Source organism: Mesoplodon bidens, assembly GCF_964165515.1.
Source record: "Mesoplodon bidens genome assembly, chromosome: 1".
Taxonomy (NCBI): domain Eukaryota; kingdom Metazoa; phylum Chordata; class Mammalia; order Artiodactyla; family Ziphiidae; genus Mesoplodon; species Mesoplodon bidens.
This window is the reverse complement of record NC_138176.1, coordinates 47,700,178-47,718,722: the sequence shown is the minus strand read 5'-3', so window position 1 is coordinate 47,718,722 and position 18,545 is coordinate 47,700,178. Positions and strand designations below refer to the sequence as shown.

Sequence of the window (18,545 nt, the reverse complement as noted above, 5' to 3'; positions counted from 1 at the left end):
TCCTCTGCTCTCCCTTTGTTTTCTAGCTTTGGGTAAAGAAGTATTTTCCATTTTTCTTTTCAAGTTCAACATCATAATGCCGGACCGAATTCCCTCCCCCTTCCAAAACAAGAATCATACATGCCGTTAGGCTCAGGGGTCACTAAAGGACGAAGCCGGTGGTGGGTCTTTCTTCTTCCTCGCCCGGGTTGATCAGGGCGCGCCGGCTGTCGACTCTGCACAGCATCCCATGAGGTGGGAGAGCGGAAAGACCGCGCCGACGCTGCCGCCCGCCCCCAGAGCGCCGTCGTCGCTGGGCAACACCTCTGCCCCACCCAGGTCGAGCACGTGACGTGTGCGTCACGTGACAGACCAGTCGGCGTCCTCCCGCGGAGGGTTGTAAACAGGCTTATCGGTGGCCGAGCTGCCTCCCTGCTGCGTCCGCGTCTCCGGCATGCCTAAGGCAGGCGGGGGTTTCCCCGCCGCGAGCTCAGCGCCCACCTGAGGTAACTCCTGCGGCCTCGGGTCTGGCGTACCCCGCGCCGCGCGGAGCCGCCGCTGCTGGCCGCCGTCGAGGCCGGCCGAGCCCCCGGCCCTGGCAGGGGGTGTGGCTGCCCGTTGTGCGGTCCGCGACAGGTGGGCGGGTCGGGGGCGGCCGTCGAGGCCCGGGCCTCGCACCGCCCTGGGCCGGGGCCCAGGCGCCTAGCCGGCCGAAAGGCGGCAGCGACCCCGGGCCGTGGGCTCTTCCGCCCCGGTTTTCGAGGCTGCCCTTGGGCCGGGCCGAGCCGGGGGCCGCAGGAGCCACCGGGCGCTGAGGGCCCGGGGCTGCCAGCGTGGAGTCCCAGTTGAAGTCCTGCCCCCGACGGGCTGTGAGACCTTGGGCAAGTCAGCCCTCCCCTTGGCCTGAGTTTCCACATCTGTAAAATGAAAGGATGGACTAGGTGATTTCTGAGGATCTTACCCTTCCGACGTGTGTGATCTCGAGAGAGGCCTGTATACATTGGAAGCTGCCAGAGGGAAAGCATAGGTAGATATTTTATCTTTTAATTGATGAGTTTCTGTTTGACTTTCTTTCAGTTTTTCACCTGACACGATTTGGATTCTTGTTCACTAGGGTGAAGTTTTTAATAGAAAACTTAGAGAAAGACATAATGGTTTATGTTACTTTTTTTCTCCCCCAAGGCTTTTAAAAATGCAACGGAACCTTTTTTCTTAAAACCTTGTTTGGAAGCCGAATTTGTCAAAATCAGAATCTTTATCTGCCGTACTCTCTTCCTTCCCCCTCCCCGGCTCCCATACCCCTGAGAGAACTAGGTTTGGGAGAAAAGGAGGTTCTGTTTTATGTAGTGAGTGAACATAAACAGAATCTGAGGTGATGGTGTGTAGGCAAAAAGATTATCAGGAGGATTTTTTTTTTAAGTTAAGAGAAATACATAGTTTCCTCATTTGTTGTTTTTGAAGACTAGAGTTGGTAAGTTTACTGAAACTCACAGTTTGATATTAAAAGAGGAAAACCATATCCTTTGACAGCTTGTCTTCTTGGTGCTTCTGTGAGGTGTGTGAAAATCAGAGGTCGAGTGGACCATGAGTGGAACCCAAGGTGACCTAGTGAAATATGTTTTCTCTTTTGAAAGGAAACTGACTTCCTTGATCTTTGGTTTAGGTAAATCACTTCCCTTCTTGGGGTCACAGTTTCTGCTACAAAGTGAGGAAATTGGATTGATTTTGGCTTCCCTTAGGGTTGCCAGATAAAATACAGGACACCCAGTTAAATTTGAATTTTAATAAACAGTGAATAAGTTTTTAGTATAAAGCATAGGGCATGCTTTACTAAAAAGTCATTGTTGGGCTTCCCTGGTGGCGCAGTGGTTGAGAGTCCTCCTGCCGCTTCAGGGGACACGCGTTCGTGCCCCGGTCCGGGAGGATCCCACATGCCGCGGAGTGGCTGGGCCCGTGAGCCATGGCCACGGAGCCTGCGCGTCCGGAGCCTGTGCTCCCCAACGGGAGAGGCCACAACAGTGAGAGGCCTGCGTACCGCAAACAAAACAAAACAAACAAACAAAAATCATTGTTTATCCGAAATTTAACTGGGCCGACTGTATTTTTATTTGCTAAATCTGGCAACCCTAGCTCCAACATTTTTGTCTTCTTTAAATTAGTTGCAGGAAGATATTATAGATGCATAGACAGGAGTTAATTCATTAAACCAGTCAAAACTCTTTGTTATCAGTAGCAGTGTCTAGTTCTTGAAGAACAGCTCTGTTTCACTTTGGTCCTTCCTGCCCCCGCTCCATGTAGCAGTTCCTTTTTTGCTATAATCACATAATGTTTAGGTTTATACTCTTTGTGGTAAACAATTTAAATAACTGAAAGAAAAAAAAGTTGCCAAAATTTCTAAAAGTACCAAATTGAGTCATGAAATGGCATATACTACTTTTTTTCTAGAAAGGATACTTTACAATCCTACTTATTCTTTAGTTATCTGATTGACTCAAGACATTTTCTAAAGCAGTGGACTGTTCTGATGGTAAATAATCCTACAGGAAAATCTTAGGCCTTTTGCTTTGGCCACCTGTGAGTATGGGAATGACCAGTGTATGCACTATAAACATTTAGTTTTAACTATTTATCAATTTTGTCTTTGCTATATTTTGAAGATTTTCAATGTTGAAATTTTTTTCAGGGAGTGTAATTTTTAATTCTTCATTTTTGAGGATTTAAAAAAAAAATTAGGCCTGATTTAATTTCTTTGCTCAACTCACTCTGAAATCCCTGAATTTTCTAATTCATGTATTCATTTAACAGTCAACAAAAACAAAAAACCTGAGCGCCGCCACTGAGCCAGGCTGATGTGATCAGTGTTGTAGTTCTTCAGGTGCTTATTCCGATAGGAGTTAAATCACATGCAATCTGGGGATAAAGTGATGAGGGTCTTGAAGTGATAGAAGTGCTACGGAAATTGAGAGGAGGATTAGTGCCCATCTGGTCATTAGATTGAATGGCAGAACTTCCTGGAGGGGGTGGTATTTAATCCAGGTCATGGGGATTAATGTGGCGTTAGGAAGACAGGCTTAAAGAAAGGTGGGGAGATGCAGGAAAGGGCAGGGGAATCCATCTTCTCAGTTCTACAAAGCATACACTTCGTTGGATTGAAAATAGTTGACAATATTGTTTACATGTAGTTTTTGATTCACTGTGAATGCGAGCCTGAATTCTCTAGTCTTGCTGCTCAGTTCCTACGGGAGACCTTTTCTATGGTCCATTCGGTTTCTCCAGAGAATCATCTGTTCTCCCCCTGTGTATTAGTCTTGCTTTTCAAGGTGTATTCCGTAGACTGTTCACGTTGGTATCATCTTGGTGCTTGTTAGAGATGTGGAATCTCAGGCTACATCCCAGGTGTGCCTCAGAACAAGATGATTTATATGCACAAAAAATTTTGAAAGCACTGGACTGTGCTGTGCTATGGCAACAGCACAATAGCAACAACAAAATATTTTTGTCCTGCAAAGTCTAACACAAGTTGGATGTAACTCCTCCATATGTAGCTATGCCATCTGGCTTCCAAGATGGCAGTGGAAGAGCTGGAGGATCTCAATGAATGGTTTTAAAGGCCAGGCCTGGAAGTGGCTAACATTACTCTCACCATATTATATTGGTCAGGAATTAGTCACCTTACCTCTAACATAATTGCAAGGGAGGCTGGAAAATGTATTCTGATTTGCCCGGGAACAGGGACCAGTGTAGTGGATAAGTAGCATTGACTCTGCTTCAGTTGGCCATTCTGGTCCCCAGACTGTTTCATTCTCCCTCCCACATGTAGGGCATGCTAACCCCCTGTACAACCAGCCATTGCCTTCAATTCAAAGTACAGGCATACCTTGGAGATATTGTAGGTTCAGTTCTAGACCAACGCAATAAAGCAAATATTGAGATAAAGCAAGTCACAATTTTTTTTGGTTTCCCAGTGCACATGAAAGTTATGTTTATACTATACTGTAATCTGTTAAGTGTTCAGTAGCACTGTGTCTAAAAAAGACAATGTACATACCTGAATTTTAAAATACTCTATCCTTAAAATGTGCTTATCATCATCTGAGCCCTCAGTGAGTCCTCATCTTTTTCCTAATGGAGGGTCTTGCCTTGATGTTGATGGCTGCTAACTGATCAGGGTGGGGTGAAGGTTGGGGTGGTTGTTGGAATTTCTTAAAGTAAGCCAGCAGTGAAGTTTGCCATATTGATTGACTCTTCCTTCCGTGAGCCATTTCTCTGTAGCATGCAGTGCAGTTTGATAAATTTCATGCACAGTAGAACTGCTTTCAAAGTTGGAGTCAGTCCTCTCAAACCTTGCCACTGCTTTATCAACTAAGTGTGTGTAACATTTTAAATCCTTTGTTTTCATTTCAGCGGTCTTCAACAGCATCTTCATCAGGAGTAGATTGCATCTCAAGAAACCACTTTCTTTGCTCATCTGTAAAAGCAACTCATCCACTAAAGTTTTATCATGAAATTGCAGCAATTCAATCACATCTTCAGGCTCTACTTCTAATTCTTGTTATTTTGCTGTTTCCACCACGTCTGCAGTTACTTCTTCCACTGAAGTCTTGAACCCCTTAAGAACTCATCCATGAGGGTTGGAATCATTTTCCAAATTCCACTTAATTTTGATATTTGGAACTCTTCCCATGAATCATAAATGTTCTTAGTGATATCTAGAATGACGAGATCCTTTCCAGAAGGTTTTCAGTTTTACCCAGATGTATCAGAGGAATCACTATCTATGGCAGCTACAGCCTTCTGAGATGTATTTCTTAAATAATAAGACTTGAAAGTCAGAATTACTCCTTGATCCATGAGCTGCAGAATGGATGTGTTAATGGTCATGAAAACACCCATACAATAATCTCATTGTATATCTCACTCAGTGCTCTTGGGTAACAAAGTGCATCTTCAGTGAGCAGTAATATTTTGAAAGGAATCTTTTTTTCTGGGCATTGGGTTTCAACAGTGGGCTTAAAATATTTAGTAACATGTTGTGAAAAGATGTGCTGTCACCCAGGCTTTGTTGGTCCATTTATAGAGTGCAGGCAGAGTAGACTTAGCATAATTTTTAGGGACCCTAAGAATTTTGTAAATGACCATTGGCTTCAACTTAAAGTCACCAGCTCCATTAGTCCCTAATAAGAGAGTGAGCCTGTCCTTTGAAGTTTTGAAACCAGGCATTGACTTCTCTCTAGCTATGAAAGTCCTGGATGGCATCTTCCAATATAACACAGTTTCATCTTCATTGAAAGTCTGTTGTTTAGTATAACAACCTCATTAATCATTTTAGCTAGATCTTTTGGGTAACTTGCTGCAGCTTCTACATCAGCACTTGCTGCTTCCCGTTGCACTTTGATGTTATGGAGACACCTTCTTTCCTTAAACCTCATGAACCAGCCTCTGCTAGATTCAGACTTCTACAGCTTCCTGATCTTTCTCAGCCTTTATCAAATTGAAGAGAGTTAGGGCCTTCCTCTGGATTAGGCTTTGCCTTAAGGAAATGTTGTGACTGGTTTGATCTTCTGTCTAGACCACTAAGACTTTCTCCATATCAGTAATAAGGATATTTCACTTTCTTATCATTCATGTGTTCACTGGAGCGGCATTTTTAATATTCTTCAAGAACTTTTCCTTTGCGTTCATAACTTGGCTAACTGGTGCAAGAGGCCTAGTTTTCAGCCAGTCTTGGCTTTCAACATGCCTTCCTCCTTAAGCTTAATCATTTCTAGCTTTTGATTTGAAGTGAGAGGACTCTTTGTTTCATTTAAACCATCCCTTCTCTTGAGGATTATTAACTGGCCTAATTTCACTGTTGTGTGTCTCAGGGAATAGGGAGGCTTGAAGAGAGGAAGAGAGACAGAAACAGCTGGTTTGTAGAGCAGTCAGAACATATACAACTTTTATTGATTGTTTGCCATCTCACATGGGCATGGTTCATGGCATCTAAAACAATTAAAATAGTAACATCAGAGACTACACTGATCACAGATCACCATAAAAATACAAGAATAGGGAAAAAGTTTAAACTATTTTAAGAATTACCAAAGTGTGACACAGAGACACAGAGGACACAGAGTGAGCAAATGCTATTGAAAAAATGGCGCCAATAGACTTGCATAATGCAGGGTTGCCACAAACCTTTAATTCGTAAAAAATGCAATATCTGCTAAGTCCCGGTAAAATGAAGAGCAATAAAATAAGTTATGCCTGTATGGGATCTCTGAGTGATGCCTGGCTATCTTATCAGGTCCAGATAAGCCTTTCTGGTTCAAATGAATTAAGAAAACACATTATTTATTACCCTCCTCCCCAAAGTATTATAATAAGGGCACAACATGACTAGTAAACAGTAGCATTTGTAAGGTGAAGCATAGACACACAGTAGTTACTCTTCTGTAGCAGTCCTTTAATGTTTATGGACTGATATAAAGGAAGGTTCTCTTCCCTGGAAGGGAAGGATGTTTCTTGATTGGACTCTGATTTTGTTCCCTGGGAGAAACAGTCACATCCTTTTTTCTCCATGGCTCCAGGGACCATCCTTAGGGTTCTTCTTTTTCCATTATTTTGTTTGCTCACACCCTGTGTCCAGAACTGATGCTGGAAGCATGCTGTCCTGAGTATCATGCAGTTTGCCTGTTTGTAGAAGGTTGGACTCCCAGAGGTTGTTTTTAAGTCTTGAACAGACATTCTAAATCTGGGCCTGTTGTTTTTCTGCCAATACATTTCCTACAGAAACTTAGCAGACTCTTAATCCATTTGCTTCCAGTCAATTCAGAGTACCAATAACCAAATAAATTTTTGATTTTTGCTAGAAACAGCCAATAGTAACCAGCCTACACTGTAAAGTTTCATTTTCCAATTTTTCCCCATACAGTTTTAAAGTCATCATGTGTGTGATTTGCCTTCTGAGTTACAGCCATCAACAGGTTTTGTAACCATTTTTCTACTGCATAAGGTGGATCATCATCTTTGCCTTCTCTGATATGAAATTCTTCATTGCGTACAGAGTGGTGACTAAGAAAAATGCAACTTGTTGAGGTTTTGTTATGATAGCATCCCACTTCTGGTAGCGGTTTCTGTTGGAGAGGTGGCCAAGGAACTAGTTGTCTTCTTTGTAGAATTTTCTCTCTATTTTTAGCCAGTATTTTACTACTACTCAAAACCTGAGACCTGAGCTCTTTGGCATCCTATAGGCAAATTAGCTCATTTTGTATATTTATTATTTCACATACTTTTTATTGTGGCTTTCTCCACTTTGCTAAATTAATTAGTACTCCCATATTTTCTGTCTTTAAAAAACAGTTGAAATCTTTTTTGTCTGCTTGGGTGCCATCTCTCTTCATTTGTGGCCTTGTGATTTATGTCTTTTTTTTCCTTTTTCTTTAATTTTTCATTTTGAGATAACTGTAGGTTCATATACAGTTGTAAGAAATAATGTAGAGGGATCCCATTTAACCTTTATACAGTTTTCCCCAAAGTTAACAGCTTGCAAAATTTTAGTACAATATCACAACTAGGATATTGACATTTTTATAGTTAAGATGCAGAATATGTCTGTCACCACAAGGATCCCTCACGTTCTTTTTTAAAAACAATTAATTAATTAATTAATTAATTTTGGGCTGCGTTGGGTCTTTGTTGCTGCACGCAGGCTTTCTCTAGTTGCGGCAAGTGGGAGCTACTCTTCATTGCGGTGCACGGGCTTCTCATTGCAGTGGCTTCTCTTGTTGTGGAGCAAGAGCTCTAGGCGCGTGGGCTTCAGTAGTTGTGGCATGCAGGCTCAGTAGTTGTGGCTTGTGGGCTCAAGAGCACAGGCTCGATAGTTGTGGCGCACGGACTTAGTTGCTCCGCGGCATGTGGGATCTTCCTGGACCAGGGCTCAAACCCGTGTCCCCTGCATTTTGGCAAGCGGATTCTTAACCACTGCACCACCAGGGAAGTGCCCCTCATGTTGTTTTTTTATAACTACCCCCACTTCTCCCTGCCCCCACTGCCTTCTTAACCCCTGGCAACCACTAATCTGTTCTCCCATTTCTATAATTTTGTCTTTTCAAGGATATTATATAAATGGAATTATACATTATGTGATCTTTTTGGATTGGCTTTTCTCACTCAGCATAATTCTCTGGAGATTCATTCATTGTTGTTTCATGTCCAAATAGTTCTTTTTTTATTCCTTTTATATTGCTGAATAGTATTCTATGGTATGAATGTACCATAATTTGTTTAATCATTCACCTGCCGAAGGACATCCAGCTGAATAAAGCTATTACAAACATTTGTGTGCATGTTTTCCTGTAACCATATTACTTCATTTCTCTGGTTATAAAACTCCTGGAGTTGCTGGGCCGTATGATATTCACATGATATGTTTTAGGAAATTGCCCAAGTGTTTTCCAGAGTACCATTTTACATTTCTACCAATATGGAAAGGATGGTTCAATTTCTCCTTATCCTTGCCCACATTTTGGTGTTGGCACCATTTTTAATTTTAGTCATTCTAGTAGATATGTAGTGATAACTTCGTTGTGATTTTAATTTGCATTTCCCTAATGGCTAGTAAGGTTGAACATATTTTCATGTGTTTATTTGCCACTTGTATATTCTCTCAGCAAAAGTCTCTTCATGTCTTTTGCCCATTACTAATTGGATTTTTGTCGTTGTTGACTTCTGAGACTTTTATATATTTTAGATACTAGTCCTTTGTCAGATATGTGGTTTGCAAATATTTTCTCCGAGTCTGTGGCTGATCTTTTCACCCTTTGAAGAACAAAAGTTTTTTATATTTATGAAGTTCAATTTATAAATTTTTCCAATTGGGAATCAAGCCTTTGGTGTCAAGTTTAAGAACTCTGTCTAACTCTAAATCCTAAAGTTTTTTTTTTAATGCTTTTTCTCCCCTAAAAGCTTTTAGGTTATACATTTAAGTTCATGAATATTTTGAGTTAATTTTTGTGTAAGGTGTTGAAACTTCATTTGAGGTTCATTTTTTTCCCCTTATTGCTCTGGCACCATTTGTTAAAAAGTTCTCTTTCCTTCACTGAATTGCTTAATTAACAATCATTTGGACATATTTGTGTGGGTCTATTCATGGGTTCTCTGTTCTGTTCCACTGAATTATATGTCTGTCTCTCTGCCAGTATCACACAGTTTTGATAGTAGCTCTATAATAAATCTTGAAATCAGTAGACTGATCCTTCCCATTCTCTTCTCTTTCAAGAGTGTTTTAGGGGCTTCCCTGGTGGCGCAGTGGTTGAGAGTCCGCCTGCCGATGCAGGGGATGCGGGTTCATGCCCTGGTCTGGGAAGATCCCACATGCTGCGGAGCGGCTGGGCCCGTGAGCCATGGCCACTGAGCCTGCGCATCCAGAGCCTGTGCTCCGCAACGGGAGAGGCCACGGCAGTGAGAGGCCCGCGTACCGCAAAAAAAAAAAAAAAAGAGTGTTTTAGATTTTCTCTTTCCATATGCATTTAAAAATAATCTTGTCTATGTCTACAAAAGTCTTTAAAAGATTTTGACAAGAATCTTGTTAAGCTTGTGTATTAATTAGAGAATAATAGACATTTTTACTTTGTTGACTCTTCCAGTCCATGAACACAGGTATGCATCTTAATTTATTAGTTTATTCTCTAACTTCTTTCATCAGCATTTTATAGTTTTCAGCATAAAAGATCTTTGTTACATTTACACCTAAGTATGCCGTATTTTTTCATGATTGTAAATGGTGTTGTATTTTTAATTTCCGTGTACTTGTTTTCATTGTTAGTATTAGAAGTACGACTAATTTTTGTATGTTTATCTTGTATACTACAACTTTGCTGAATTCACTTATTCTGCGAGTATTTTTTGTAGATTTCTCGGGACTTTCTGTGCCATCTGAAAACAGGTACAGTTTTCTTTCTTTCTAAGCTGCATGCCTTTTGTTTCTTTTCTTGCCTTACTGCATTGGCTAGAACTTCCAGCACTATGTTGTAAATAACATGCCTTTTTCCCAGTCTTAGGGGCAAAGCAATTGTTTTCTTATCATTAAGTATAATATTAGGTGCAGGGTTTTTTTTGTAGGTGCTGTTTTTCAAGTTAAGGATGTTCTTTTTTATTCCTATTATTCTGAGAGGTTTTTTTCTTAAATCGTGAATGGGTGTTGAATTCTGTCATATGCTTTTTCTTTGTTCATTGGAATCATATGATTTTATTCATTAGTCTCAACATAGTAGATTACATTGATTACTTTCCTTTTTAAAAAATTTTTATTGGAGTATAGTTGATTTACAATGTTGTGTTACTTTCTGCTGTACAGCAAAGTGAATCAGTTATACATATACATATATCCACTCTTTTTTAGATTCTTTGTCCATATAGGTTCATTACAGAGTACTGAGTAGAGTTCCCTATGATATACAGTAGGTCCTTATTAGTTATTTATTTTATATATTATAGTGTGTATATGTCAGTCCCAATCTCCCAATTTATCCCTCCCCCTGATTAATTTTCAAAAATTTAAAAAAATCTTATATCCTTGGAATAAGCCTCACTTCGTCGTGGTTTATAATTCTTTTTATATTTGCTGAATTCTGTTTGCTAATATTTTAAGGATTCTTTTTTCTGTTTATAGAACTTCCTGTAGCCGTTTCACTCTTTGGGGGTACATCTGCTGGTGACACAGTCTCTTAGTTTACTTTTATCTCAAATGTCTTGATTTCACCTTCCTTTACGAAGTATTCTTTTTTTTTGGATATAAGGTTCCGAGTTGACAGTTCTTTTCTTTCAGTCCTTGAAAGGTGTTGTGTCTTTCCTTCTGGCCTCCCTGATTTTTTCATGAAATATTTGCTGCCATTTAAATGATGTTTCCTCTGTAGGTAAGGTCTTATTTCTCTCTCACTGCTTTCAAGATATATATGTTTTTCTTTAGTTTTCAGAAGTTTGACTGTTCCCTATCTTGCTGAGGATTTCTTTGAGTTTATCCTGTTTGAGGTTTGCTCAGAATCTTGAGTCTGTAAATATATCTTTTGCCAAATTTGGGAATCTTCAGCCATTATTTCAAGTACTTTTTCAGCTCAGCTCTCTCCGATGACATGAATGTTAAATCTTTAGTTATAGACCCACAGGTGCCTGAGGCTCTGTTCATTTTTCTTTTTCAGTTTATTTTTCTCTTTGACATTCAGATTGGGTAGTTTCTATTGGTCTGCCTTCTAGTTCACTGGTTTTTTTCTGTCCCCACCATTCCGCTGAGCCCATCTCTTGGTTTTTGTATTTTGGTAATTGTATTTTTCAGTTCTGAAATTTCCTTTTGGCTCTTCTTTATACCTTTAACGAGACCTTTTTTTTTTAACCAAGGCACAGCAGTGGCGGGGATGAAAGTCCCAGCTACCTACTCAGCCTCCTTTGATACCGTCCTGATGGGGATGTTGGGATGCTTTGTTACATCTTGGTGAGAGAAGATGTCTATAGTCTACCCTTGGTCTTTGCTGGCATGGGTAGGGGTGTGGCCACAGGTTTTTTTTTCTGTGGTATTTGGCTGGAGTAGGGTGATTGTTGTCTACTTTTTTTTTTTTTTTTTTTTGTCTTTCTAGGCTGACCCTTTCCTACTCCTTTGGTTATTAGAAAGAGCAGGTTTTTCTTGGGGCTTTTTTGTTTGTTTGTTTACACTTCTTGGTGTTTCTGGCTTTGCCAATTCTTCAGCTCCAAGTTTGGATTATATGAGGCAAAAAGAAAACCCAGGAAATTGAACACCATGTCATTCCTTGAATCCTGAGGTCCCTAGCTGGTATGCCTCCTTCTTTCTGCCTTTCAGAGTCTTGTATTATTTTTACTTATAATGTGCAGAGTTTTTACTTGTCCTTAGTGGAAAAATAGGGAAAAGTACATTAACTTCCCAGAAGTGTAAGCTTCTTCTTTTTAAAAAATCCTTTTATTATCATTTTAATAGAGTCTTGGTGGAAGAGGAACTAAACCTAAGTATTCAGTCCACACCTTTATTACTTCTTAATATTTTATTTCATTTGTATGAATTAGGCAGATTGAATATGTTATTTGCTCAGTGCTTGTATTGTTCATGGCACACAATCTTATGTGGAAGAGCCTTTGGAAATAATTGAGAGCATGAAGCTTTGCTTGGCTAAGGTTTCTCAAAAAGCTGCAAGCCATAATGAGTTCCTTCTGTGTTGCTCCCAGAAAGATTAGTTTGCTTCTTGGTGAATTTCTTTAGGGTAGTTGATGTAGAAGATGATACTTTAATACTGTAACCTAATTTTTAAGTTTAAATGACCTTTTATTTTATGCCAGGAGGCTACATACTGTCAATCTTTAAATTTAACTTGATTTGTTAAAAAGTAATTTAAATATGTTCTCAGGAAGGATATATTTATATTAGATTATATCAAAGCATTAAAAATTTAAAGAATCACTGAAAGTCTTAAGTTTGTTAATTCAGTTGTGATAGTGTTAGGAATGTTCTAGTGCTTACCCAGGTTGCATAGCAGTTAAGGATATGGCTCTGGAGCCAGCTTCAGTGCTTACTGATGACCTTGGGCCTGGGTTTCTTCATCCATAAAGTGTGGATGATCACAGTTACACTACTTCATAAAGTGATTGTGATGATGTGAGTTGTTTTTAACTTATTAAAACTGAAAATATTTTTCTATTTTATCATAAAACTTAAAAACTGTCAATTCTATTAGTAACAGCATCTAATACAACTTGAGATTAGACTTAAGAGATTAGATTTAAGATTTAGGAAACCTGAGTTCCATTCCCAGCTTTCCTGAATAGCTGCTTGACTTTTGCCAAGCAGCCTTGCTTCATCCCTTTCTGCCTTATTTTACTCATTTATAAAAGTAGGGTTGAGTTTGAACTGGTTGATCTCTAAGATTCCTTCTATTTCTTCCATTCTGGTTTTTTGTCTCATTGAATCATAATTGAGCTAGTTATAACACAGTTCATGAGGAGAACACATTTTACAACCAGGAGAAGAAAAAGGATTCGGGTGGGGAGGGCAGGATAATTTTACAGAAACTTTTAAGTGCTGATATACTGAGAATAATTAAGTTTGTTTCACGCAATTCTAATCGAGGGCAAAACTAATGCCTGTGGATGGAAGGATGGTGCTCTTGTCTCAGCCTAATGGACCCGTGTTTAACAGTTCCTGTCCAACATCGAAATGGGCCACCTTAAGTGCTGGATGCTTCCTAACACTGAAAGGACAAAAGTCAAGGTCAGACTGGCAAATGATATATCAGAGTCAGGTCGAGGTTACTTAAATCTCAGCCAGTGATGGTGCTGGATGACTTCTCTTAACTTTTTGGCCTCCCATGGGTAGAAATCATGACATGATAAAGTTGTTAAAATAATCAAGAAAAAACATTGTAAGGTGGCACAGAGGTCACTAACTTTAACTGAATTATAATAATGACAATTCATATAATAAATTCCTTTTTATTTGCAATTCTTTTTGGTTGAAGTGCAGACTGAGTACTTTTTGTTCTCAGTTTTGAAAATGTTGCTTCTCTTAATTCTTACGTAGTTTTTGATGATTCATGTGGGGAAAGGAGCACTATTACTTTCTTCTTTTTGAATGATCTTTGATTTTTTTTAACGTCTTTTTTGGAGTATAATTGCTTTACAATGTTGTGTTAGTTTCTCCTGTATAACAAAGTGAATCAGCTATACATATACATGTATCCCCACATCTCTTCCTCCTGCGTCTGCCTCCCACCCTCCCTATCCCGCCTCTCTAGGTGGTCACAAAGCACTGAGCTGATCTCCCTGTGCTATGCGGCTGCTTCCCACTAGCTAGCTATTTTACATTTGGTAGTGTATATATGTCCATGCCACTCTCTCACTTCGTCCCAGCTTACCCTTCCCCCTCCCTGTGTCCTCAAGTCCGTTCTCTAAATCTGCGTTTTTATTCCTGTCCTGCCGCTAGGTTCTTCAGAACCTTTTTTTTTTTTTTTTTTTTTTTTTTTTTAGATTTCATATATATGTGTTAGCATACGGTATTTGAATGCTTGCCACTTTTCTTTTAAGCTAAGCTTGGAACTGTGAGTTTGGGTTCTTAGGTCCTTGAGATATGCAGCTAAATTTGTCATCAACTATGTGGGTACATTGCCAACTTCTCTGGAGATGTTTACCAGTCTGGGCAATTTTGATAGTATTATCTTCTTACAGTTTCTGCTGTGAGGCAGTCTTTGAAGAAATATATGATATGTGGCAGAGCAAGCCGTTGGGGAGAAAAAGGTATTCTTATTACTTTTATTAAATTATAATGTTCTTGTTCCCAGCTCCTGCGGTAGAATTTTGGTCCAAAGGAACAACTATCTCACCCTGCCTTAGCATCTGGTTGAGGAGGTTTTGTGTGTGTGTGTGTGTGTGTGTGTGTGTGTGTGTGTGTGTGTGTGTGTGTTTATTTCCTAAAATACCTCAGGTCTCCTTTACGCACTCTGTGTCCTGGTCCGCAGCGCTGCTGACATTTGGGTGTGGGTAGTTTGTCGTGGGGGCTGTCTGGTGCATTTTAGAATGCTTAGCAGCTTTCTTGGCCTCTTCACACTAGATGCCAGTAGCCTCCCGACAGTTCTGGCAACGGGAAATACCTCTAAGACATTTCCAAAAGTCCCCTGGGGGGCAAAATTACCCCGGTTGAAAACCACTGACTCACGAATGTGTCTCAGCCAGCCCCCTGCCACAGTTGTGGCCATCCTACTCCCATCTGGTTTCTCCATGTTGCCAGCCTTGGTCACAGCCTCTTCCTCCTAACTGTGCTCTGCTCAGGTAATTAGGTGGAAAGTTGCCAAGTGGAACGTGGAATCAGTGGGGAATAGGGCAGAGCTGGAGTCAGGTGTGGCCCTGGGTAGTGGCTGAGCACTGCAACATGCAGATGGGTGTGTTTTTTGGTGGCAGCTAATGATTAGACTTAAAAACAAATGTTGTTTGACATGAAACTGAGCTGACAATGACACCGGTGGTCCTAGCATACAACACTAATCAGGTATGTGATGTCTTCATTCTTCACGTTGTCTGAAGCCTGCCGTGGGAGTCTGGAGTTTCAAAAGAAAGCTCTTTTCTCCTCAATGTTTTTATTTGAAAGAAGCAAAGAAAAGAGAAACTGCATCTTGGTGAACTTCCTTATTCAATTTAGATTTCATTTTTGAGGTGACTTTAGTAGCTAGAGTCAATAATCTTTTTACATGTACGAAATGAGGTGGAAGAATTTGTAAATATGAAGCATCAAATGTTTAATGAGTGCATCTGGGGATGGTGCCACGACCTCAAGAAATGCTCAGAGTGCTGAGGAAGCGAGACAAGGTAATTGCAAATGATACCACCATGTAAGGAATGGTGGCTCTGTCTTGGGTGGGGGCAGGTGGTGAGGGGTGGGCAAGGAGAGATCTCATAGATAAACTCGAGACTGGAACAGATGCTCACAGTCCTTGTTTTATTTTCAAATAATCAATTTTCATTATTAGTACTTTTTTCTGGGCTTTACTGATTGTTTTTTATCTAATCAAGGTCATCCTGAATGTCCGTTTTTGTAAGTTTTATTCTCTTAACATTCATTGCATGACATTTTCCATTTTAACTCTTAAGGACTGCATGTTGCGTTTTATGGTTATATCCCAATTTATTTAACCATTTCCCTGTTGCTTAACATATAGCTTATTTTAAAGAACTTTGCTACTGTAAATATCCTTTGATGAGTAACTTTGGACATACGTTTGAATCCACAGTTCAGATGATTTCTTTAGGACAGTGTCATGAACTGGGTGAAGTGGTGTGGATATTTTTAAGGCTCTTGGCTTATATTGCTCAACTGCATTGCTGAAAGTTCCTAATTAACATTCCCACTAGCAGGGTGTTGAGTGGCCATTTTAGGGCATTCTTGCCAATGTTGAGTGTTTTAAAAAAGAAAATAACTGACTTGACAGGTGGAAGACATCTCATTGTTATCTTCCTTTGCCTGTTTAAATTATTAATGAGGTTGATTTTTTGTTGTTACTGTTTTTCTTTTTCCTTTAAAAGTACATTAGCCTCTTTTGCGAATTGGCCGTACATGTTGTTTTCCCATTAATCTTTTGGGGTGTTACTGCTTTTCTTCTGATTCCTTTATAAAATTTATTCATATGTTGAAGGAAGTGACCTTTTCTGTTGTGTTTGGCAAAACACTGTTCCAATTTTATGATTACGTCTTTTGCTTTATGTGTGTCTTTTAATTTTGATATGATTTCAAATTTAGAGAAAGAGTGTAAGAGTACAAAGAGTTACCACATATCCTTTACTAAGATTCACCAGTTGTTATAAATTTACCCCATTAGCTTTATCACTCTCTCTCTATGCATATATAAATGCATTTTCTTCTGATTCATTTGAGTCTAAGTTGTGTATATCCTAAGACCTGGGGCATTCTGTTATATGAGCATAGTAAAATTTAATAATTAATACAGTACTGTTGTCTAACTCACAGTTCATATTGCATTTTCAACAGTTGTCCCTATAATGTCCTTTATTGCTCTTGTGTTTTCTCTGTCCAGTGTCCAATCCAGAATCATGCTGAATTTGGTTGTCATGTTTATTTAGTCTCTTTTGATTTGGAATAATTCCTCAACCTGTCTTTGTCATTCTTTTTTTTTTTTTTTTTTTTTTTTTTTTGCTGTACGCGGGCCTCTCACTGCTGTGGCCTCTCCCGTTGCGGAGCACAGGCTCCGGACACACAGGCTCCACGGCCATGGCTCGCGGGCCCAGCCGCTGCGCGGCACGTGGGATCCTCCGGGATAGGGGCACGAACCCGTGTCCCCTGCATCGGCAGGCGGACTCTCAACCACTGCGCCACCAGGGAAGCCCTGTCATTCTTGATATTGACATTTTTGAAGACTGTAGACCAGTTTTTTTGGGTTTTTTTCCCTAGAATGTCCCTCAATTTGCATTTGTCTGAAGTTTCCGCCTGGTTAGAGTCAGGTTATACATTGTAGATGGAATAACACAAAAGTGATTTTTATTGTTCTCGGTGCAAGATAGTTTGGAGCCACCTGACGTTAGTTTGTTCCAGTATTGGTGATAACTTTGGACACCTGGAGAAGTTGATATTTGCCAGATTTCTCTACTGCCAAGTTACAGATTTTCCCTTTGAAGTTAATAACTATTAACACTATATAAATATCCTGTTCCTCATCGAATATTCACCCACACGTTTTAGCATCCAGTGATGATTTTCCAACTCTATACTTCCTTCTGTATTTATTAGTTGGTGTTCTGCTGTAAAGAAGAGCTCCACCCCCGTTTATTTATTTAATTATTTATTTGAATTATTCATAGAGCTGTTCTTATTTAGTGGCCTATGATTCATTACTCTAATTATTTTGATAATTGTCCCAGACTTAGTCAGTGTGAAGCCTTTCAAGCTGGCTTCTGTCTCCTTTTTATATGTCACCATAATTCTTTGAACATTTTTTTGCTTTCTGGTGCAACAAGGTGCTCTGGGCTCATTTTATGTGCCTCAGCCCTCAAATCAGCTTTTCTCCAGGGAGCCTTGTTCCTGTTAGTGGGGAACAAGATCTGGGTGCATGTTGGGTACAACTAGCGTGTCATTACTTCTACTCCCTTTCTGTGGACAGAGCTTGGATATGTTTGTGTGTGTGTGTGAGCAAGACACACATGCACATGCACAGATATATCTGCATTTTTTACTTATATATATTAAAAACTGTGATTTTGTATTGATACTACCAATGTTAATCCAACACCCCGGGGAGACATTCTGGTGTCCCTCCTTATGTTGAATTTTGTCATGTGCTTTTGCACCTTGCTTACACACAGGGTGTAAAGATATTCTCCTATGTTTATTTCTAGGAGTTTTATAGTTTTGGGTTTTAGGTTAAAATTAAGAGGTACAAACTTTCAATTGCGAAATAAATGACTCACAGGTATGAAATATATAGTGTGGGGGATATAATCAATGATTATATAATATCTTTGTGTGGTGACAGATGACAACTACATTTATCATGGTGATCATTTTGAAATGTATAGAAATATTGAATCACTATGTTGGGTACCAGGAACCAACATAGGGTTGTAGGTCAATTATACTTCAAAAGCAAGCAAACTCATAGAAAAAGAGATGAGATTTGTTGTTATTGGAGGCGGGGGCAGGGGGAAATTGGATGAAGATAGTCAAAAGGTACAAACACTCATGTGTAAGATAAATAAGTACTAGGGATGTGATGTACAACATGATAAATACAGTTAACACTCCTCTGTATTATATATGAAAGTTGTTAAGAGTGTAAATCCTAAGAGTTCTCATCACACGGGAAAAATATATTTTTCTAATTCTTTAATGTTGTTATCTGTGTGAGATGGTGGATGTTCAGTAAACTTATTGTGGTCATCATTTCATGATGTATGTAAGTCACATCATTATGTTGTACACCTTAAACTTACACAGTGCTGTATGTCAATTATATCTCAATAAGACTGGAAGGAAAAAATAGATGTGTGTACTGAACTAAAACTTTTGAAGTTTACCGTCTCATGAAAAT

At 39.6% G+C, this 18,545-nt stretch overlaps 1 protein-coding gene across 5 annotated transcripts in view; it reads left to right on the top strand.

Moving 5' to 3' along the window:
• Positions 1-370: 370 nt before the first annotated feature.
• MARCHF8 (membrane associated ring-CH-type finger 8) overlaps positions 371-18,545 on the top strand; it is a 118,036-nt gene continuing 99,861 nt past the window's right edge. For 4 of the 5 annotated variants that reach the window (XM_081250159.1, XM_081250158.1, XM_081250161.1 and 1 more), the window contains exon 1: positions 625-1,006. The gene's annotated coding sequence lies outside the window, so the exon portion shown is untranslated. Of the gene's footprint in view, positions 486-624; positions 1,007-18,545 lie in introns of those variants that run through there. The other variant, XM_081250157.1, reaches the window with a different exon arrangement.